Source organism: Oncorhynchus keta, chromosome 9, assembly GCF_023373465.1.
Source record: "Oncorhynchus keta strain PuntledgeMale-10-30-2019 chromosome 9, Oket_V2, whole genome shotgun sequence".
NCBI classification, from domain to species: Eukaryota; Metazoa; Chordata; class Actinopteri; order Salmoniformes; family Salmonidae; genus Oncorhynchus; species Oncorhynchus keta.
The window spans coordinates 29682128-29705400 of NC_068429.1; the positions used below are offsets into that span (position 1 = coordinate 29682128).

The 23273-nt window shown below is 48.7% G+C and overlaps 1 protein-coding gene across 1 annotated transcript in view; it reads right to left on the reverse strand.

Annotated features, from left to right (window-relative positions):
• Positions 1-23273, reverse strand: part of LOC118373619 (breakpoint cluster region protein-like) — a 202279-nt gene that overhangs the window by 28273 nt on the left and 150733 nt on the right. The gene's annotated exons all lie outside the window — the stretch shown is intronic.

Here is a 23273-nt window from a genome sequence, read left to right on the forward strand (position 1 = left end):
ATAACCAAAAAACACAGACATGGTCGGACATCTGCTCTGTGCCTGTCCTCGGCCTGATTGACATTTAGAGTCTGATATCCCTGCTAAGAAGATGAGACACTTCTAATTTACTCATTCCCAATGGCTGCTCTAATTATTCATTAGATAGATAATGAACACAGCCGTGATAGATCACTTCCTCATTGGCTTATTAAAAATAAGATTTTAGGCTTTCAAACGGTATCATTTATTTAAAAAGTGAAAGTAGTTGGGGGCCAAAATGGCTACATACTGTGGCTTTGATGTAAAGAGTGTGACCCCAGAATCTGTCGGACACAGTGGAGGGTGTGCCTCTTTTAACTGATGACCATTGGACATATTGATCCTCTTTTCGGTTTGGGACGAGGTTTCATCAGCTGCTCAATTTGCATTGACGAATTCCCCCCGACCTTCCAACTACAACACTGTGCTTCTGTGGTGCTCTCTGACTACTGTATTATTAAAGCAGTGTGTATGTATTGTCCATCACAGGGTACAGCATTTCATTCAATCAAATCACGTCATCGATCCTGTTGGTCGTGGCTTGTAAGGGAGGGATCCAATAAGATCATAGCTCACCAGAAGATCATGGGGTGAATGCTGGAGATAAGCCAGTCAGGGGGATAACAGAGAGATTTAGGGATTACATGATGTATTGTAAGTGTATACTGGCCCTCCTAGAAAGTGAAGGGGATAGGGTGCTCAAACATTAGCGACACACATCTGTTTGTTTACCTTGTCAAACACAATCAAATGATCCTCCAGGCTGCGGCTAACGATACTACATACAGTACACACTTCATATGACCCAATGCACCATTCTAGATGCAGCCAGACTACTGACATTCTCCCTGAGGGACTCCTAATCTTTCTCTCCTCCTGAAGGACAAGGTCCTCCTCATCAAATACGCTTTACTAAGGCCTCCAGAAGAAATATGACTTTGGCCATCTCTCATAATCGCTGACTAAAAGGGCAGCAGGACAATTGAGAAAAGAGAGACTCGGTCTGTGACGCACGCTGACAGCGAAGAACGCCTATGAAGTATTAACCAGTTTGTGGTAGTCCCTCTGAGTGCTGTACGTGTGTGTTTGTGTGCATGTGTCTGTACATAAATGTTCAAAATATAGATATTTAGAGTATTCTCTCAGAACCATCCACACACTGTGTGTGTGCCTCTCCTGCATACCCAAACACACATCAAAAGCACATCACTCCCAGAGGCCCAGAGAGGAGGGACAGAGACATAGAGAGAGAGAGAGAGAGAGAGAGAGAGAGAGAGAGAGAGAGAGAGAGAGAGAGAGAGAGAGAGAGAGAGATTATCTCTCTGTCTGTCTGTCTATATATATATATATATATATATATATATATATATATATATATATATATATATATATATATATATATCACTCCCAGAGGCCCAGAGAGGAGGGACAGAGACATAGAGGGAGAGAGACAGTGAAGAGAGAGAGACAGAGAAGAGGGAGAGACAGAGAAGAGAGAGACAGAGAAGAGAGAGATACAGAGAAGAGAGAGAGACCGAGAAGAGAGAGAGACAGAGAAGAAGGAGAGACAGAGAAGAGGGAGAGACAGAGAAGAGAGAGAGACAGAGAAGAGGGAGAGAGAGAAGAGGGAGAGACAGAGAAGAGGGAGAGACAGAGAAGAGAGAGAGACAGAGAAGAGGGAGAGACAGAGAAGAGGGAGAGACAGAGAAGAGAGAGAGGGAGAAAGAGACAGAGATAGAAAGAGACAGAGAGAGAAAGAGAGAGACAGAGAAGAGGGAGAGGGAGAGACAGAGAAGAGGGAGAGACAGAGAAGAGAGAGAGGGAGAAAGAGACAGAGATAGAAAGAGACAGAGAGAGAAAGAGAGAGACAGAGAGAGAGAGAGAGAGCGACAAACAAGAGCGAGAGACAGAGAAGAGGGAGAGACATAGAAGAGGGAGAGAGAGAAGAGGGACAGACAGTGAAGAGAGAGAGAAAGAGAAGAGAGAGACAGAGAAGAGGGAGAGACAGCGAAGAGTAAGAGACAGAGAAGAGAGAGAGACAGAGAAGAGGGAGAGAGAGAGAGAGAAGAGGGAGAGACAGAGAAGAGGGAGAGACAGAGAAGAGAGAGACAGAGAAGAGAGAGATACAGAGAAGAGAGAGAGACCGAGAAGAGAGAGAGACAGAGAAGAGGGAGAGACAGAGAAGAGGGAGAGACAGAGAAGAGGGAGAGACAGAGAAGAGGGAGAGACAGAGAAGAGAGAGACAGAGAAGAGAGAGATACAGAGAAGAGAGAGAGACCGAGAAGAGAGAGAGACCGAGAAGAGAGAGAGACAAAGAAGAGGGAGAGACAGAGAAGAGAGAGAGACAGAGAAGAGGGAGAGAGAGAAGAGGGAGAGACAGAGAAGAGGGAGAGACAGAGAAGAGAGAGAGACAGAGAAGAGGGAGAGACAGAGAAGAGAGAGAGACAGAGAAGAGGGAGAGACAGAGAAGAGGGAGAGACAGAGAAGAGAGAGAGGGAGAAAGAGACAGAGATAGAAAGAGACAGAGAGAGAAAGAGAGAGACAGAGAAGAGGGAGAGGGAGAGACAGAGAAGAGGGAGAGACAGAGAAGAGAGAGAGGGAGAAAGAGACAGAGATAGAAAGAGAGAGACAGAGAGAGAGAGAGAGAGAGACAAACAAGAGCGAGAGACAGAGAAGAGGGAGAGACATAGAAGAGGGAGAGAGAGAAGAGGGACAGACAGTGAAGAGAGAGAGAAAGAGAAGAGAGAGACAGAGAAGAGGGAGAGACAGCGAAGAGTAAGAGACAGAGAAGAGAGAGAGACAGAGAAGAGGGAGAGAGAGAGAGAGAAGAGGGAGAGACAGAGAAGAGGGAGAGACAGAGAAGAGAGAGACAGAGAAGAGAGAGATACAGAGAAGAGAGAGAGACCGAGAAGAGAGAGAGACAGAGAAGAGGGAGAGACAGAGAAGAGGGAGAGACAGAGAAGAGGGAGAGACAGAGAAGAGGGAGAGACATAGAAGAGAGAGAGACAGAGAAGAGGGAGATACAGAGAAGAGAGAGAGACAGAGAAGAGAGAGACAGAGAAGAGAGAGAGACAGAGAAGAGGGAGAGACAGAGAAGAGAGAGACAGAGAAGAGAGAGATACAGAGAAGAGAGAGAGACCGAGAAGAGAGAGAGACAGAGAAGAGAGAGAGACAAAGAAGAGGGAGAGACAGAGAAGAGAGAGAGACAGAGAAGAGGGAGAGAGAGAAGAGGGAGAGACAGAGAAGAGGGAGAGACAGAGAAGAGAGAGAGACAGAGAAGAGGGAGAGACAGAGAAGAGAGAGAGACAGAGAAGAGGGAGAGACAGAGAAGAGGGAGAGACAGAGAAGAGAGAGAGGGAGAAAGAGACAGAGATAGAAAGAGACAGAGAGAGAGAGAAAGAGAGAGACAGAGAAGAGGGAGAGGGAGAGACAGAGAAGAGGGAGAGACAGAGAAGAGAGAGGGAGAAAGAGACAGAGATAGAAGGAGAGAGACAGAGAGAGAGAGAGAGAGAGACAAACAAGAGCGAGAGACAGAGAAGAGGGAGAGACATAGAAGAGGGAGAGAGAGAAGAGGGACAGACAGTGAAGAGAGAGAGAAAAGAGAAGAGAGAGAGACAGAGAAGAGGGAGAGACAGCGAAGAGTAAGAGACAGAGAAGAGAGAGAGACAGAGAAGAGGGAGAGAGAGAGAGAGAAGAGGGAGAGACAGAGAAGAGGGAGAGACAGAGAAGAGAGAGACAGAGAAGAGAGAGATACAGAGAAGAGAGAGAGACCGAGAAGAGAGAGAGACAGAGAAGAGGGAGAGACAGAGAAGAGGGAGAGACAGAGAAGAGGGAGAGACAGAGAAGAGGGAGAGACATAGAAGAGAGAGAGACAGAGAAGAGGGAGATACAGAGAAGAGAGAGAGACAGAGAAGAGAGAGACAGAGAAGAGGGAGAGACAGCGAAGAGTAAGAGACAGAGAAGAGAGAGAGACAGAGAAGAGGGAGAGAGAGAGAGAGAAGAGGGAGAGACAGAGAAGAGAGAGGCAGAGAAGAGAGAGATACAGAGAAGAGAGAGAGACCGAGAAGAGAGAGAGACAGAGAAGAGGGAGAGACAGAGAAGAGGGAAAGGCATATAAGAGAGAGAGACAGAGAAGAGGGAGAGACAGAGAAGAGAGAGAGACATAGAAGAGGGAGAGAGAGAAGAGGGAGAGACAGAGAAGAGGGAGAGACAGAGAAGAGGGAGAGAGAGAAGAGGGAGAGACAGAGAAGAGGGAGAGACAGAGAGAGACAGAGAAGAGGGAGAGACAGAGAAGAGAGAGAGGGAGAAAGAGACAGAGATAGAAAGAGACAGAGAGAGACAGAGAAGAGGGAGAGGGAGAGACAGAGAAGAGGGAGAGACAGAGAAGAGAGAGAGGGAGAAAGAGACAGAGATAGAAAGAGACAGAGAGAGAAAGAGAGAGAGAGAGAGAGCGACAAACAAGAGCGAGAGACAGAGAAGAGGGAGAGACATAAAAGAGGGAGAGACAGAGAAGAGGGAGAGACAGGGAAGAGGGAGAGACAGAGAAGAGGGAGAGAGAGAAGAGGGACAGACAGTGAAGAGAGAGAGACAGAGAAGAGAGAGACAGAGAAGAGGGAGAGACAGCGAAGAGTAAGAGACAGAGAAGAGGGAGAGACAGCGAAGAGTAAGAGACAGAGAAGAGAGTGAGACAGAGAAGAGGGAGAGAGAGAGAGAGAAGAGGGAGAGACAGAGAAGAGAGAGACAGAGAAGAGAGAGATACAGAGAAGAGAGAGAGACCGAGAAGAGAGAGAGACAGAGAAGAGGGAGAGAGAGAAGAGGGACAGACAGTGAAGAGAGAGAGACAGAGAAAGAGAGACAGAGAAGAGGGAGAGACAGCGAAGAGTAGAGACAGAGAAGAGAGAGAGAGACAGAAAGAGGGAGAGAGAGAGAGAGAAGAGGGAGAGACAGAGAAGAGGGAGAGACAGAGAAGAGAGAGACAGAGAAGAGAGAGATACCGAGAAGAGAGAGACAGAGAAGAGGAGACACAGAGAAGAGGGAGAGACAGAGAAGAGGGAGAGACAGAGAAGAGGGAGAGACATAGAAGAGAGAGAGACAGAGAAGAGAGAGAGGGAGAAAGAGACAGAGATAGAAAGAGACAGAGAGAGACAGAGAAGAGGGAGAGGAGAGACAGAGAAGAGGAGAGACAGAGAAGAGAGAGAGGAGAAAGAGACAGAGATAGAAAGAGACAGAGAGAAAAGAGAGAGAGAGAGAGAGCGACAAACAAGAGCGAGAGACAGAGAAGAGAGAGAGACATAAAAGAGGGAGAGACAGAGAAGAGGGAGAGACAGGGAAGAGGGAGAGACAGAGAAGAGGGAGAGAGAGAAGAGGGACAGACAGTGAAGAGAGAGAGACAGAGAAGAGAGAGACAGAGAAGAGGGAGAGACAGCGAAGAGTAAGAGACAGAGAAGAGGGAGAGACAGCGAAGAGTAAGAGACAGAGAAGAGAGAGAGACAGAGAAGAGGGAGAGAGAGAGAGAGAAGAGGGAGAGACAGAGAAGAGAGAGACAGAGAAGAGAGAGATACAGAGAAGAGAGAGAGACCGAGAAGAGAGAGAGACAGAGAAGAGGGAGAGACAGAGAAGAGGGAAAGGCATATAAGAGAGAGAGACAGAGAAGAGGGAGAGACAGAGAAGAGAGAGAGACATAGAAGAGGGAGAGAGAGAAGAGGGAGAGACAGAGAAGAGGGAGAGACAGAGAAGAGGGAGAGAGAGAAGAGGGAGAGACAGAGAAGAGGGAGAGACAGAGAGAGACAGAGAAGAGGGAGAGACAGAGAAGAGAGAGAGGGAGAAAGAGACAGAGATAGAAAGAGACAGAGAGAGACAGAGAAGAGGGAGAGGGAGAGACAGAGAAGAGGGAGAGACAGAGAAGAGAGAGAGGGAGAAAGAGACAGAGATAGAAAGAGACAGAGAGAGAAAGAGAGAGAGAGAGAGAGCGACAAACAAGAGCGAGAGACAGAGAGAAGAGGAGAGACATAAAGAGGAGAGACAGAGAAGAGGGAGAGACAGGGAAGAGGAGAGACAGAGAAGAGGGAGAGAGAGAAGAGGGACAGACAGTGAAGAGAGAGAGACAGAGAAGAGAGAGACAGAGAAGAGGGAGAGACAGCGAAGAGAAGAGACAGAGAAGAGAGAGACAGAGAAGAGGGAGAGAGAGAGAGAGAAGAGGGAGAGACAGAGAAGAGAGAGAGACAGAGAAGAGAGAGACAGAGAAGAGAGAGATACAGAAGAGAGAGAGACAGAGAAGAGGGAGACACAGAGAAGAGGGAGAGACAGAGAAGAGGGAGAGACAGAGAAGAGGGAGAGACATAGAAGAGAGAGAGACAGAGAAGAGGATACAGAGAAGAGAGAGACAGAGAAGAGAGAGACAGAGAAGAGGGAGAGACAGCAAAGAGTAAGAGACAGAGAAGAGAGAGAGACAGAGAAGAGGGAGAGAGAGAGAGAGAAGAGGAGAGACAGAGAAGAGGGAGAGACAGAGAAGAGAGAGACAGAGAAGAGAGAGATACAGAGAAGAGAGAGACCGAGAAGAGAGAGACAGAGAAGAGAGAGAGACAGAGAAGAGGGAGAGACATATAAGAGAGAGAGACAGAGAAGAGGGAGAGAAGAAGAGAGAGACATAGAAGAGAGAGAGAAGAGGGAGAGACAGAGAAGAGGGAGAGACATAGAAGAGGGAGAGAGAGAAGAGGGAGAGACAGAGAAGAGGGAGAGACAGAGAGAGACAGAGAAGAGGGAGAGACAGAGAAGAGAGAGAGGGAGAAAGAGACAGAGATAGAAAGAGACAGAGAGAGAAAGAGAGAGACAGAGAAGAGGAGGGAGAGACAGAGAAGAGGGAGAGACAGAGAAGAGAGAGAGGGAGAAAGAGACAGAGATAGAAAGAGACAGAGAGAGAAAGAGAGAGACAGAGAGAGAGAGAGAGAGAGAGACAAACAAGAGCGAGAGACAGAGAAGAGGGAGAGACATAAAAGAGGGAGAGACAGAGAAGAGGAGAGACAGGGAAGAGGGAGAGACAGAGAAGAGGGAGAGAGAGAAGAGGGACAGACAGTGAAGAGAGAGAGACAGAGAAGAGAGAGAGACAGAGAAGAGGGAGAGACAGCGAAGAGTAAGAGACAGAGAAGAGAGAGAGACAGAGAAGAGGGAGAGAGAGAGAGAGAGAGGGAGAGACAAAGAAGAGGGAGAGACAGAGAAGAGAGAGACAGAGAAGAGAAGAGAGAGAGACAGAGAAGAGAGAGAGACAGAGAATAGGGAGAGACAGAGAAGAGGGAGAGACAGAGAAGAGGGAGAGACAGAGAAGAGGGAGAGACATAGAAGAGAGAGAGACAGAGAAGAGGGAGATACAGAGAAGAGAGAGAGACAGAGAAGAGAGAGACAGAGAAGAGGGAGAGACAGCAAGAGTAAGAGACAGAGAAGAGAGAGAGACAGAGAAGAGGGAGAGAGAGAGAGAGAAGAAGGGAGAGACAGAGAAGAGGGAGAGACAGAGAAGAGAGAGACAGAGAAGACAGAGAGACATAGAAGAGGGAGAGAGAGAAGAGGAGAGACAGAGAAGAGGGAGAGACATAGAAGAGGAGAGAGAGAGAAGAGGAGAGACAGAGAAGAGGGAAAGGCATATAAGAGAGAGAGACAGAGAAGAGGGAGAGACAGAGAAGAGAGAGAGACATAGAAGAGGGAGAGAGAGAAGAGGGAGAGACATAGAAGAGGGAGAGAAGAGGGAGAGACAGAGAAGAGGGAGAGACAGAGAGAGACAGAGAAGAGGGAGAGACAGAGAAGAGAGAGACAGAGAAGAGAGAGATACAGAGAAGAGAGAGAGACAGAGAAGAGGAGACACAGAGAAGAGGGAGAGACAGAGAAGAGGGAGAGACAGAGAAGAGGGAGAGACATAGAAGAGAGAGAGACAGAGAAGAGGAGATACAGAGAAGAGAGAGAGACAGAGAAGAGAGAGACAGAGAAGAGGAGAGACAGCAAAGAGTAAGAGACAGAGAAGAGAGAGAGACAGAGAAGAGGGAGAGAGAGAGAGAGAAGAGGGAGAGACAGAGAAGAGGGAGAGACAGAGAAGAGAGAGACAGAGAAGAGAGAGAGATACAGAGAAGAGAGAGACCGAGAAGAGAGAGAGACAGAGAAGAGGAGAGACAGAGAAGAGGGAAAGGCATATAAGAGAGAGAGACAGAGAAGAGGGAGAGACAGAGAAGAGAGAGAGACATAGAAGAGGGAGAGAGAGAGAAGAGGGAGAGACAGAGAAGAGGGAGAGACATAGAAGAGGAGAGAGAGAAGAGGGAGAGACAGAGAAGAGGGAGAAAGAGAGAGACAGAGAAGAGGAGAGACAGAGAAGAGAGAGAGGGAGAAAAGAGACAGAGATAGAAAGAGACAGAGAGAGAAAGAGAGAGACAGAGAAGAGGGAGAGGGAGAGACAGAGAAGAGGGAGACAGAAGAGGGAGAGACAGCAAAGAGTAAGAGAGAAGAGGGAGAGACAGAGAAGAGGAGAGAGAGAGAAGAGGGAGAGACAGAGAAGAGGGAGAGACAGAGAAGAGAGAGACAGAGAAGAGAGAGATACAGAGAAGAGAGACACCGAGAAGAGAGAGAGACAGAGAAGAGGGAGAGACAGAGAAGAGGGAAAGGTATATAAGAGAGAGAGACAGAGAAGAGGGAGAGACAGAGAAGAGAGAGAGACATAGAAGAGGGAGAGAGAGAAGAGGGAGAGACAGAGAAGAGGGAGAGACATAGAAGGGAGAGAGAGAAGAGGAGACAGAGAAGAGGGAGAGACAGAGAGAGACAGAGAAGAGGGAGAGACAGAGAAGAGGAGAGAGACAGCGAAGAGTAAGAGACAGAGAAGAGAGAGACAGAGAAGAGGAGAGAGAGAGAGAAGAGGGAGAGACAGAGAAGAGGGAGAGACAGAGAAGAGAGAGACAGAGAAGAGAGAGAGACATAGAAGAGGGAGAGAGAGAAGAGGAGAGACAGAGAAGAGGGAGAGACATAGAAGAGGAGAGAGAAGAGGGAGAGACAGAGAAGAGGGAAAGGCATATAAGAGAGAGAGACAGAGAAGAGGGAGAGACAGAGAAGAGAGAGAGACATAGAAGAGGGAGAGAGAGAAGAGGAGAGACATAGAAGAGGGAGAGAGAGAAGAGGGAGAGACAGAGAAGAGGGAGAGACAGAGAGAGACAGAGAAGAGGGAGAGACAGAGAAGAGAGAGACAGAGAAGAGAGAGATACAGAGAAGAGAGAGAGACAGAGAAGAGGGAGACACAGAGAAGAGGGAGAGACAGAGAAGAGGGAGAGACAGAGAAGAGGGAGAGACATAGAAGAGAGAGAGACAGAGAAGAGGGAGATACAGAGAAGAGAGAGAGACAGAGAAGAGAGAGACAGAGAAGAGGGAGAGACAGCAAAGAGTAAGAGACAGAGAAGAGAGAGAGACAGAGAAGAGGGAGAGAGAGAGAGAGAGAGGAGAGACAGAGAAGAGGGAGAGACAGAGAAGAGAGAGACAGAGAAGAGAGAGATACAGAGAAGAGAGAGAGACAGAGAAGAGAGAGAGACAGAGAAGAGGGAGAGACAGAGAAGAGGGAAAGGCAGATAAGAGAGAGAGACAGAGAAGAGGGAGAGACAGAGAAGAGAGAGAGACATAGAAGAGGGAGAGAGAGAAGAGGGAGAGACAGAGAAGAGGGAGAGACATAGAAGAGGGAGAGAGAGAAGAGGGAGAGACAGAGAAGAGGGAGAAACAGAGAGAGACAGAGAAGAGGGAGAGACAGAGAAGAGAGAGAGGGAGAAAGAGACAGAGATAGAAAGAGACAGAGAGAGAAAGAGAGAGACAGAGAAGAGGGAGAGGGAGAGACAGAGAAGAGGGAGACAGAGAAGAGGGAGAGACAGCAAAGAGTAAGAGACAGAGAAGAGAGAGAGACAGAGAAGAGGGAGAGAGAGAGAGAGAAGAGGGAGAGACAGAGAAGAGGGAGAGACAGAGAAGAGAGAGACAGAGAAGAGAGAGAGATACAGAGAAGAGAGAGAGACCGAGAAGAGAGAGACAGAGAAGAGGGAGAGACAGAGAAGAGGGAAAGGTATATAAGAGAGAGAGACAGAGAAGAGGGAGAGACAGAGAAGAGAGAGAGACATAGAAGAGGGAGAGAGAGAAGAGGGAGAGACAGAGAAGAGGGAGAGACATAGAAGAGGGAGAGAGAGAAGAGGGAGAGACAGAGAAGAGGGAGAGACAGAGAGAGACAGAGAAGAGGGAGAGACAGAGAAGAGAGAGAGGGAGAAAGAGACAGAGATAGAAAGAGACAGAGAGAGAAAGAGAGAGACAGAGAAGAGGGAGAGGGAGAGACAGAGAAGAGGGAGAGACAGAGAAGAGAGAGAGGGAGAAAGAGACAGAGATAGAAAGAGACAGAGAGAGAAAGAGAGAGACAGAGAGAGAGAGAGAGAGACAAACAAGAGCGAGAGACAGAGAAGAGGGAGAGACATAAAAGAGGGAGAGACAGAGAAGAGGGAGAGACAGGGAAGAGGGAGAGACAGAGAAGAGGGAGAGAGAGAAGAGGGACAGACAGTGAAGAGAGAGAGACAGAGAAGAGAGAGACAGAGAAGAGGGAGAGACAGCGAAGAGTAAGAGACAGAGAAGAGAGAGAGACAGAGAAGAGGGAGAGAGAGAGAGAGAAGAGGGAGAGACAAAGAAGAGGGAGAGACAGAGAAGAGAGAGACAGAGAAGAGAGAGATACAGAGAAGAGAGAGAGACCGAGAAGAGAGAGAGACAGAGAATAGGGAGAGACAGAGAAGAGGGAGAGACAGAGAAGAGGGAGAGACAGAGAAGAGGGAGAGACATAGAAGAGAGAGAGACAGAGAAGAGGGAGATACAGAGAAGAGAGAGAGACAGAGAAGAGAGAGAGACAGAGAAGAGGGAGAGACAGCGAAGAGTAAGAGACAGAGAAGAGAGAGAGACAGAGAAGAGGGAGAGAGAGAGAGAGAAGAGGGAGAGACAGAGAAGAGGGAGAGACAGAGAAGAGAGAGACAGAGAAGAGAGAGAGACATAGAAGAGGGAGAGAGAGAAGAGGGAGAGACAGAGAAGAGGGAGAGACATAGAAGAGGGAGAGAGAGAAGAGGGAGAGACAGAGAAGAGGGAAAGGCATATAAGAGAGAGAGACAGAGAAGAGGGAGAGACAGAGAAGAGAGAGAGACATAGAAGAGGGAGAGAGAGAAGAGGGAGAGACATAGAAGAGGGAGAGAGAGAAGAGGGAGAGACAGAGAAGAGGGAGAGACAGAGAGAGACAGAGAAGAGGGAGAGACAGAGAAGAGAGAGACAGAGAAGAGAGAGATACAGAGAAGAGAGAGAGACAGAGAAGAGGGAGACACAGAGAAGAGGGAGAGACAGAGAAGAGGGAGAGACAGAGAAGAGGGAGAGACATAGAAGAGAGAGAGACAGAGAAGAGGGAGATACAGAGAAGAGAGAGAGACAGAGAAGAGAGAGAGACAGAGAAGAGGGAGAGACAAAAAGAGTAAGAGACAGAGAAGAGAGAGAGACAGAGAAGAGGGAGAGAGAGAGAGAGAAGAGGGAGAGACAGAGAAGAGGGAGAGACAGAGAAGAGAGAGACAGAGAAGAGAGAGATACAGAGAAGAGAGAGAGACCGAGAAGAGAGAGAGACAGAGAAGAGGGAGAGACAGAGAAGAGGGAAAGGCATATAAGAGAGAGAGACAGAGAAGAGGGAGAGACAGAGAAGAGAGAGAGACATAGAAGAGGGAGAGAGAGAAGAGGGAGAGACAGAGAAGAGGGAGAGACATAGAAGAGGGAGAGAGAGAAGAGGGAGAGACAGAGAAGAGGGAGAAACAGAGAGAGACAGAGAAGAGGGAGAGACAGAGAAGAGAGAGAGGGAGAAAGAGACAGAGATAGAAAGAGACAGAGAGAGAAAGAGAGAGACAGAGAAGAGGGAGAGGGAGAGACAGAGAAGAGGGAGAGACAGAGAAGAGAGAGAGGGAGAAAGAGACAGAGATAGAAAGAGACAGAGAGAGAAAGAGAGAGACAGAGAGAGAGAGAGAGAGAGACAGAAAACAAGAGCGAGAGACAGAGAAGAGGGAGAGACATAAAAGAGGGAGAGACAGAGAAGAGGGAGAGACAGGGAAGAGGGAGAGACAGAGAAGAGGGAGAGAGAGAAGAGGGACAGACAGTGAAGAGAGAGAGACAGAGAAGAGAGAGACAGAGAAGAGGGAGAGACAGCGAAGAGTAAGAGACAGAGAAGAGAGAGAGACAGAGAAGAGGGAGAGAGAGAGAGAGAAGAGGGAGAGACAAAGAAGAGGGAGAGACAGAGAAGAGAGAGACAGAGAAGAGAGAGATACAGAGAAGAGAGAGAGACCGAGAAGAGAGAGAGACAGAGAATAGGGAGAGACAGAGAAGAGGGAGAGACAGAGAAGAGGGAGAGACAGAGAAGAGGGAGAGACATAGAAGAGAGAGAGACAGAGAAGAGGGAGATACAGAGAAGAGAGAGAGACAGAGAAGAGAGAGAGACAGAGAAGAGGGAGAGACAGCGAAGAGTAAGAGACAGAGAAGAGAGAGAGACAGAGAAGAGGGAGAGAGAGAGAGAGAAGAGGGAGAGACAGAGAAGAGGGAGAGACAGAGAAGAGAGAGACAGAGAAGAGAGAGATACAGAGAAGAGAGAGACCGAGAAGAGAGAGAGACAGAGAAGAGGGAGAGACAGAGAAGATGGAGAGACAGAGAAGAGGGAGAGACAGAGAAGAGGGAGAGACAGAGAAGAGAGAGACAGAGAAGAGAGAGATACAGAGAAGAGAGAGAGACCGAGAAGAGAGAGAGACAGAGAAGAGGGAGAGACAAAGAAGAGGGAAAGGCATATAAGAGAGAGAGACAGAGAAGAGGGAGAGACAGAGAAGAGAGAGAGACATAGAAGAGGGAGAGAGAGAAGAGGGAGAGACAGAGAAGAGGGAGAGACAGAGAAGAGGGAGAGAGAGAAGAGGGAGAGACAGAGAAGAGGGAGAGACAGAGAGAGACAGAGAAGAGGGAGAGACAGAGAAGAGAGAGAGGGAGAAAGAGACAGAGATAGAAAGAGACAGAGAGAGAAAGAGAGAGACAGAGAAGAGGGAGAGGGAGAGACAGAGAAGAGGGAGAGACAGAGAAGAGAGAGAGGGAGAAAGAGACAGAGATAGAAAGAGACAGAGAGAGAAAGAGAGAGACAGAGAGAGAGAGAGACAAACAAGAGCGAGAGACAGAGAAGAGGGAGAGACATAAAAGAGGGAGAGACAGAGAAGAGGGAGAGACAGGGAAGAGGGAGAGACAGAGAAGAGGGAGAGAGAGAAGAGGGACAGACAGTGAAGAGAGAGAGACAGAGAAGAGAGAGACAGAGAAGAGGGAGAGACAGCGAAGAGTAAGAGACAGAGAAGAGAGAGAAACAGAGAAGAGGGAGAGAGAGAGAGAGAAGAGGGAGAGACAGAGAAGAGGGAGAGACAGAGAAGAGAGAGACAGAGAAGAGAGAGATACCGAGAAGAGAGAGAGACAGAGAAGAGGGAGACACAGAGAAGAGGGAGAGACAGAGAAGAGGGAGAGACAGAGAAGAGGGAGAGACATAGAAGAGAGAGAGACAGAGAAGAGGGAGATACAGAGAAGAGAGAGAGACAGAGAAGAGAGAGACAGAGAAGAGGGAGAGACAGCAAAGAGTAAGAGACAGAGAAGAGAGAGAGACAGAGAAGAGGGAGAGAGAGAGAGAGAAGAGGGAGAGACAGAGAAGAGGGAGAGACAGAGAAGAGAGAGACAGAGAAGAGAGAGATACAGAGAAGAGAGAGAGACCGAGAAGAGAGAGAGACAGAGAAGAGGGAGAGACAGAGAAGAGGGAAAGGCATATAAGAGAGAGAGACAGAGAAGAGGGAGAGACAGAGAAGAGAGAGAGACATAGAAGAGGGAGAGAGAGAAGAGGGAGAGACAGAGAAGAGGGAGAGACATAGAAGAGGGAGAGAGAGAAGAGGGAGAGACAGAGAAGAGGGAGAGACAGAGAGAGACAGAGAAGAGGGAGAGACAGAGAAGAGAGAGAGGGAGAAAGAGACAGAGATAGAAAGAGACAGAGAGAGAAAGAGAGAGACAGAGAAGAGGGAGAGGGAGAGACAGAGAAGAGGGAGAGACAGAGAAGAGAGAGAGGGAGAAAGAGACAGAGATAGAAAGAGACAGAGAGAGAAAGAGAGAGACAGAGAGAGAGAGACAGAGAGAGAGACAAACAAGAGCGAGAGACAGAGAAGAGGGAGAGACATAAAAGAGGGAGAGACAGAGAAGAGGGAGAGACAGGGAAGAGGGAGAGACAGAGAAGAGGGAGAGAGAGAAGAGGGACAGACAGTGAAGAGAGAGAGACAGAGAAGAGAGAGACAGAGAAGAGGGAGAGACAGCGAAGAGTAAGAGACAGAGAAGAGAGAGAGACAGAGAAGAGGGAGAGTGAGAGAGAGAAGAGGGAGAGACAAAGAAGAGGGAGAGACAGAGAAGAGAGAGACAGAGAAGAGAGAGATACAGAGAAGAGAGAGAGACCGAGAAGAGAGAGAGACAGAGAATAGGGAGAGACAGAGAAGAGGGAGAGACAGAGAAGAGGGAGAGACAGAGAAGAGGGAGAGACATAGAAGAGAGAGAGACAGAGAAGAGGGAGATACAGAGAAGAGAGAGAGACAGAGAAGAGAGAGAGACAGAGAAGAGGGAGAGACAGCGAAGAGTAAGAGACAGAAAAGAGAGAGAGACAGAGAAGAGGGAGAGAGAGAGAGAGAAGAGGGAGAGACAGAGAAGAGGGAGAGACAGAGAAGAGAGAGACAGAGAAGAGAGAGATACAGAGAAGAGAGAGAGACCGAGAAGAGAGAGAGACAGAGAAGAGGGAGAGACAGAGAAGATGGAGAGACAGAGAAGAGGGAGAGACAGAGAAGAGGGAGAGACAGAGAAGAGAGAGACAGAGAAGAGAGAGATACAGAGAAGAGAGAGAGACCGAGAAGAGAGAGAGACAGAGAAGAGGGAGAGACAAAGAAGAGGGAAAGGCATATAAGAGAGAGAGACAGAGAAGAGGGAGAGACAGAGAAGAGAGAGAGACATAGAAGAGGGAGAGAGAGAAGAGGGAGAGACAGAGAAGAGGGAGAGACAGAGAAGAGGGAGAGAGAGAAGAGGGAGAGACAGAGAAGAGGGAGAGACAGAGAGAGACAGAGAAGAGGGAGAGACAGAGAAGAGAGAGAGGGAGAAAGAGACAGAGACAGAAAGAGACAGAGATAGAAAGAGAGAGACAGAGAAGAGGGAGAGGGAGAGACAGAGAAGAGGGAGAGACAGAGAAGAGAGAGAGGAGAAAGAGACAGAGATAGAAAGAGACAGAGAGAGAAAGAGAGAGACAGAGAGAGAGAGAGACAAACAAGAGCGAGAGACAGAGAAGAGGGAGAGACATAAAAGAGGGAGAGACAGAGAAGAGGGAGAGACAGAGAAGAGGGAGAGAGAGAGAGAGAAGAGGGAGAGACAGAGAAGAGGGAGAGAGAGAGAGAGAGAAGAGGGAGAGACAGAGAAGAGGGAGAGACAGAGAAGAGAGAGACAGAGAAGAGAGAGATACCGAGAAGAGAGAGAGACAGAGAAGAGGGAGACACAGAGAAGAGGGAGAGACAGAGAAGAGGGAGAGACAGAGAAGAGGGAGAGACATAGAAGAGAGAGAGACAGAGAAGAGGGAGATACAGAGAAGAGAGAGAGACAGAGAAGAGAGAGACAGAGAAGAGGGAGAGACAGCAAAGAGTAAGAGACAGAGAAGAGAGAGAGACAGAGAAGAGGGAGAGAGAGAGAGAGAAGAGGGAGAGACAGAGAAGAGGGAGAGACAGAGAAGAGAGAGACAGAGAAGAGAGAGATACAGAGAAGAGAGAGAGACCGAGAAGAGAGAGAGACAGAGAAGAGGGAGAGACAGAGAAGAGGGAAAGGCATATAAGAGAGAGAGACAGAGAAGAGGGAGAGACAGAGAAGAGAAAGAGACATAGAAGAGGGAGAGAGAGAAGAGGGAGAGACAGAGAAGAGGGAGAGACATAGAAGAGGGAGAGAGAGAGAGAGAAGAGGGAGAGACAGAGAAGAGGGAGAGACAGAGAAGAGAGAGACAGAGAAGAGAGAGATACAGAGAAGAGAGAGAGACCGAGAAGAGAGAGAGACAGAGAAGAGGGAGAGACAGAGAAGATGGAGAGACAGAGAAGAGGGAGAGACAGAGAAGAGGGAGAGACAGAGAAGAGAGAGACAGAGAAGAGAGAGATACAGAGAAGAGAGAGAGACCGAGAAGAGAGAGAGACAGAGAAGAGGGAGAGACAAAGAAGAGGGAAAGGCATATAAGAGAGAGAGACAGAGAAGAGGGAGAGACAGAGAAGAGAGAGAGACATAGAAGAGGGAGAGAGAGAAGAGGGAGAGACAGAGAAGAGGGAGAGACAGAGAAGAGGGAGAGACAGAGAAGAGGGAGAGACAGAGAGAGACAGAGAAGAGGGAGAGACAGAGAAGAGAGAGAGGGAGAAAGAGACAGAGATAGAAAGAGACAGAGATAGAAAGAGAGAGACAGAGAAGAGGGAGAGGGAGAGACAGAGAAGAGGGAGAGACAGAGAAGAGAGAGAGGGAGAAAGAGACAGAGATAGAAAGAGACAGAGAGAGAAAGAGAGAGACAGAGAGAGAGAGAGACAAACAAGAGCGAGAGACAGAGAAGAGGGAGAGACATAAAAGAGGGAGAGACAGAGAAGAGGGAGAGACAGAGAAGAGGGAGAGACAGGGAAGAGGGAGAGACAGAGAAGAGGGAGAGAGAGAAGAGGGACAGACAGTGAAGAGAGAGAGACAGAGAAGAGAGAGACAGAGAAGAGGGAGAGACAGCGAAGAGTAAGAGACAGAGAAGAGAGAGAGACAGAGAAGAGGGAGAGAGAGAGAGAGAAGAGGGAGAGACAGAGAAGAGGGAGAGACAGAGAAGAGAGAGACAGAGAAGAGAGAGATACCGAGAAGAGAGAGAGACAGAGAAGAGGGAGACACAGAGAAGAGGGAGAGACAGAGAAGAGGGAGAGACAGAGAAGAGGGAGAGACATAGAAGAGAGAGAGACAGAGAAGAGGGAGATACAGAGAAGAGAGAGAGACAGAGAAGAGAGAGACAGAGAAGAGGGAGAGACAGCAAAGAGTAAGAGACAGAGAAGAGAGAGAGACAGAGAAGAGGGAGAGAGAGAGAGAGAAGAGGGAGAGACAGAGAAGAGGGAGAGACAGAGAAGAGAGAGACAGAGAAGAGAGAGATACAGAGAAGAGAGAGAGACCGAGAAGAGAGAGAGACAGAGAAGAGGGAGAGACAGAGAAGAGGGAAAGGCATATAAGAGAGAGAGACAGAGAAGAGGGAGAGACAGAGAAGAAGAGAAAGAGACATAGAAGAGGGAGAGAGAGAAGAGGGAGAGACAGAGAAGAGGGAGAGACATAGAAGAGGGAGAGAGAGAGAGAGAAGAGGGAGAGACAGAGAAGAGGGAGAGACAGAGAAGAGAGAGACAGAGAAGAGAGAGATACAGAGAAGAGAGAGAGACCGAGAAGAGAGAGAGACAGAGAAGAGGGAGAGACAGAGAAGATGGAGAGACAGAGAAGAGGGAGAGACAGAGAAGAGGGAGAGACAGAGAAGAGAGAGACAGAGAAGAGAGAGATACAGAGAAGAGAGAGAGACCGAGAAGAGAGAGAGACAGAGAAGAGGGAGAGACAAAGAAGAGGGAAAGGCATATAAGAGAGAGAGACAGAGAAGAGGGAGAGACAGAGAAGAGAGAGAGACATAGAAGAGGGAGAGAGAGAAGAGGGAGAGACAGAGAAGAGGGAGAGACAGAGAAGAGGGAGAGAGAGAAGAGGGAGAGACAGAGAGAGACAGAGAAGAGGGAGAGACAGAGAAGAGAGAGAGGGAGAAAGAGACAGAGATAGAAAGAGACAGAGAGAGAAAGAGAGAGACAGAGAAGAGGGAGAGGGAGAGACAGAGAAGAGGGAGAGACAGAGAAGAGAGAGAGGGAGAAAGAGACAGAGATAGAAAGAGACAGAGAGAGAAAGAGAGAGACAGAGAGAGAGAGAGACAAACAAGAGCGAGAGACAGAGAAGAGGGAGAGACATAAAAGAGGGAGAGACAGAGAAGAGGGAGAGACAGGGAAGAGGGAGAGACAGAGAAGAGGGAGAGAGAGAAGAGGGACAGACAGTGAAGAGAGAGAGACAGAGAAGAGAGAGACAGAGAAGAGGGAGAGACAGCGAAGAGTAAGAGACAGAGAAGAGAGAGAGACAGAGAAGAGGGAGAGAGAGAGAGAGAGAAGAGGGAGAGACAGAGAAGAGGGAGAGACAGAGAAGAGAGAGACAGAGAAGAGAGAGATACCGAGAAGAGAGAGAGACAGAGAAGAGGGAGACACAGAGAAGAGGGAGAGACAGAGAAGAGGGAGAGACAGAGAAGAGGGAGAGACATAGAAGAGAGAGAGACAGAGAAGAGGGAGATACAGAGAAGAGAGAGAGACAGAGAAGAGAGAGACAGAGAAGAGGGAGAGACAGCAAAGAGTAAGAGACAGAGAAGAGGGAGAGACAGAGAAGAGGGAGAGAGAGAGAGAGAAGAGGGAGAGACAGAGAAGAGGGAGAGACAGAGAAGAGGGAGAGGCAGAGAAGAGAGAGAGACAGAGAAGAGGGAGAGACCGAGAAGAGAGAGAGACAGAGAAGAGGGAGAGACAGAGAAGAGGGAAAGGCATATAAGAGAGAGAGACAGAGAAGAGGGAGAGACAGAGAAGAGGGAGAGACATAGAAGAGGGAGAGAGAGAAGAGGGAGAGACAGAGAAGAGGGAGAGACATAGAAGAGGGAGAGAGAGAAGAGGGAGAGACAGAGAAGAGGGAGAGACAGAGAGAGACAGAGAAGAGGGAGAGACAGAGAAGAGAGAGAGACAGAGAAGAGGGAGAGACAGAGAAGAGGGAGAGACAGAGAAGAGAGAGAGACATAGAAGAGGGAGAGAGAGAAGAGGGAGAGACAGAGAAGAGGGAGAGACAGAGAAGAGGGAGAGAGAAGAGGGAGAGACAGAGAAGAGGGAGAGACAGAGAGAGACAGAGAAGAGGGAGAGACAGAGAAGAGGGAGAGACAGAGAAGAGATAGAGACAGAGAAGAGGTAGAGACAGAGAAGAGAGAGAGACAGAGAAGAGGGAGAGACAGAGAAGAGGGAGAGAGAGAAGAGGGAGAGACAGAGAAGAGGGAGAGACATAAAAATAAAAGAGGGAGAGACAGAGAAGAGTGAGAGACAGAGAAGAGGGAGAGACAGAGAAGAGGGAGAGACAGATAAGAGGGAGAGACAGAGAAGAGGGAGAGACAGAGAAGAGGGAGAGAGAGAAGAGGGAGAGACAGAGAAGAGGGAGAGACAGAGAGAGACAGAGAATAGGGAGAGACAGAGAAGAGGGAGAGACAGAGAAGAGATAGAGACAGAGAAGAGGGAGAGACAGAGAAGAGAGAGAGACAGAGAAGAGGGAGAGACAGAGAAGAGGGAGAGAGAGAAGAGGGAGAGACAGAGAAGAGGGAGAGATAAAAATAAAAGAGGGAGAGACAGAGAAGAGGGAGAGAGAGAAGAGGGAGAGACAGAAAAGAGGGAGAGATAAAAATAAAAGAGGGAGAGACAGAGAAGAGGGAGAGAGAGAAGAGGGAGAGACAGAGAAGAGGGAGAGACATAAAAATAAAAGAGGGAGAGACAGAGAAGAGTGAGAGACAGAGAAGAGGGAGAGACAGAGAAGAGGGAGAGACAGATAAGAGGGAGAGACAGAGAAGAGGGAGAGACAGATAAGAGGGAGAGACAGAGAAGAGGGAGAGACAGATAAGAGGGAGAGACAGAGAAGAGAGAGAGGGAGAGACAGAAGAGGGAGAGACAGAGAAGAGGGAGAGATAGAGAGACAGAAAGAGAGAGAGACAGAAAGAGAGACAAATGAGAGACTGAGAGAAAGAGACACAGAGACAGATAGAGAAAGAAGAGAGAGAGAGAGACAGAGAGAGAGACAGAAAGAGATAAAGAATATGACAAAATGTAAAAAATATTAAACAATTAGAGAGTGTCATTTATCCAAATTTGAAACCCTTATGCAAGGTTTTAAAGAACTCTCTGATGAGAGTTGTGGGTTGGTAGCACACTACATTGCTGCCTGCCACAAGATGAGGGACAGTGTCTGACAGACCAATCAACCTGCACATGTCCTCTACTGTATGCTTATTGTTATTGTTCAATGTATGGTTTTTTACCCTTGGTTATTGTTGTTACTGTTGTCCCGTTGACAAAGGAAGCTTTGGCAATATGTACATTGTTACGTCATGCCAATAAATCAAATTTAATTGAGAGAGACAGAGAGACAGAGAGACTTCAGATGCAGCCAGGCTAATTAGCATTTTAATTAGGCATCTTCTGTTCGGCCCCCAACCTTCTACAACCACAATATGGCTGGCCAAGGCCCCTGGGGGCCACTTGTGCTGTGCTCCTCCTGCACACCTCCACTAATCACATGCTGCCAGTCTCATATGTACGCTGTTGAAATGGTCCCCTCATTCTACACTATACCGGAGCATCATCAAACCACTACTCATCTAGGGCAGCATCTGTTATCATAACATGCTGACAGTTTCACACTGGAACAAACTGTTAACAATCCCAAACATGGCATCAAAACACATTAGTCTCCCCACTCCAAGGCCTAGATTCAATCAGATCAAGCGCTAACCGGCGATAGCCGACACCCGCATAGCTGATGTTTTGGTGGTGTCTGAGGTGCTACTGCGTTGGAGCTGTCCAATCGGTGAGCAGCTACTCCTGGTCATTGTCACGAAGCCACACCTGTCCCACTCGCGTTAGAATTTCAGAAAAAGAAAGTATAGGCGATATAGAAATAATGCTGCTCACATTCCAGTGTTCCAACTTGTAAACAAGGCTGCATGGGATTTCTCTTAATGTGACTCTGTGCAGCCAATGGCAATATCCGCTTAAGGTAGAATACCAGGAGCCGCTTGTGGATTTGACAGCTCAAACGCAGTTCCACCTCTGACACCACCAAAACAACCACAATGAGGATGTTGGCTAAAGAGGATATGATTGAAAACAGCTCTAAAACTCTCACTTCTTAATGAAAGCGCAATCTAGTCCAAAGCCCAGACCAACCTCTTCACCACCGCTTTGATGTCCTCCCATCGGGTCGGAGATAACGGACAATGAAATGTCGCGCTGTGCGCTTCGGGAGGAGTTTCATCACTGGGATAATCACTATAATAAACAACTGTATGAAGCTTCCCTCTATGGGTAAGTGGTGGTACTGTAAATGTCTGACTTGTTCGTTTCTTGCTGCGTTTTCTATTTGTTTTATGTATTCATGTGTGAATTGTGCTGAACGATTCTGATTCTGAAACCTCTACCTGCTACTCCTACTGCTCTCTCTTCGTCCGCCCACGTGTTCTCGCACACCCCGAGAGCTTCTGGTCAGCGGGGTGGTGGCACCGGGATCCTCATCTCTCCCAAGTGGTCATTCTCTCTTTCTCCCCTTACCCATCTGTCTATCGCCTCCTTTGAATTTCATGCTGTCACAGTTACCAGCCCTTTCAAGCTTAACATCCTTATCATTTATCGCCCTCCAGGTCCCCTCGGAGAGTTCATCAATGAGCTTGATGTCTTGATAAGCTCCTTTCCTGAGGACGGCTCACCTCTCACAGTTCTGGGCGACTTTAACCTCCCCACGTCTACCTTTGACTCATTCCTCTCTGCCTCCTTCTTTCCACTCCTTTCCTCTTTTGACCTCACCCTCTCACCTTCCCCCCCTACTCACAAGGCAGGCAATACGCTCGACCTCATCTTTACTAGATGCTGTTCTTCCACTAACCTCATTGCAACTCCTCCAAGTCTCCGACCACTACCTTGTATCCTTTTCCCTCTCGCTCTCATCCAACACTTCCCACACTGCCACTACTCGGATGGTATCGCGCCGTCCCAACCTTCGCTCTCTCTCCCCCGCTACTCTCTCCTCTTCCATCCTATCATCTCTTCCCTCTGCTCAAACCTTCTCCAACCTATCTCCTGATTCTGCCTCCTCAACCCTCCTCTCTTCCCTTTCTGCATCCTTTGACTCTCTATGTCCCCTATCTTCCAGGCCGGCTCGGTCCCCCCCTCCCGCTCCGTGGCTCGACGACTCATTGCGAGCTCACAGAACAGGGCTCCGGGCAGCCGAGCGGAAATGGAGGAAAACTCGCCTCCCTGCGGACCTGGCATCCTTTCGCTCCCTCCTCTCTACATTTTCCTCCTCTGTCTCTGCTGCTAAAGCCACTTTCTACCACTCTAAATTCCAAACATCTGCCTCTAACCCTAGGAAGCTCTTTGCCACCTTCTCCTCCCTCCTGAATCCTCCTCCCCCCCCCCCTCCTCCCTCTCTGCAGATGACTTCGTCAACCATTTTGAAAAGAAGGTCGACGACATCCGATCCTCGTTTGCTAAGTCAAACGACACCGCTGGTTCTGCTCACACTGCCCTACCCTGTGCTCTGACCTCTTTCTCCCCTCTCTCTCAGATGAAATCTCGCGTCTTGTGACGGCCGACCGCCCAACAACCTGCCCGCTCGACCCTATCCCCTCCTCTCTTCTCCAGACCATTTCCGGAGACCTTCTCCCTTACCTCACCTCGCTCATCAACTCATCCCTGACCGCTGGCTACGTCCCTTCCGTCTTCAAGAGAGCGAGAGTTGCACCCTTCTGAAAAAACCTACACTCGATCCCTCCGATGTCAACAACTACAGACCAGTATCCCTTCTTTCTTTTCTCTCCAAAACTCTTGAACGTGCCGTCCTTGGCCAGCTCTCCCGCTATCTCTCTCAGAATGACCTTCTTGATCCAAATCAGTCAGGTTTCAAGACTAGTCATTCAACTGAGACTGCTCTTCTCTGTATCACGGAGGCGCTCCGCACTGCTAAAGCTAACTCTCTCTCCTCTGCTCTCATCCTTCTAGACCTATCGGCTGCCTTCGATACTGTGAACCATCAGATCCTCCTCTCCACCCTCTCCGAGTTGGGCATCTCCGGCGCGGCCCACGCTTGGATTGCGTCCTATCTGACAGGTCGCTCCTACCAGGTGGCGTGGCGAGAATCTGTCTCCTCACCACGCGCTCTCACCACTGGTGTCCCCCAGGGCTCTGTTCTAGGCCCTCTCCTATTCTCACTATACACCAAGTCACTTGGCTCTGTCATAACCTCACATGGTCTCTCCTATCATTGCTATGCAGACGACACACAATTAATCTTCTCCTTTCCCCCTTCTGATG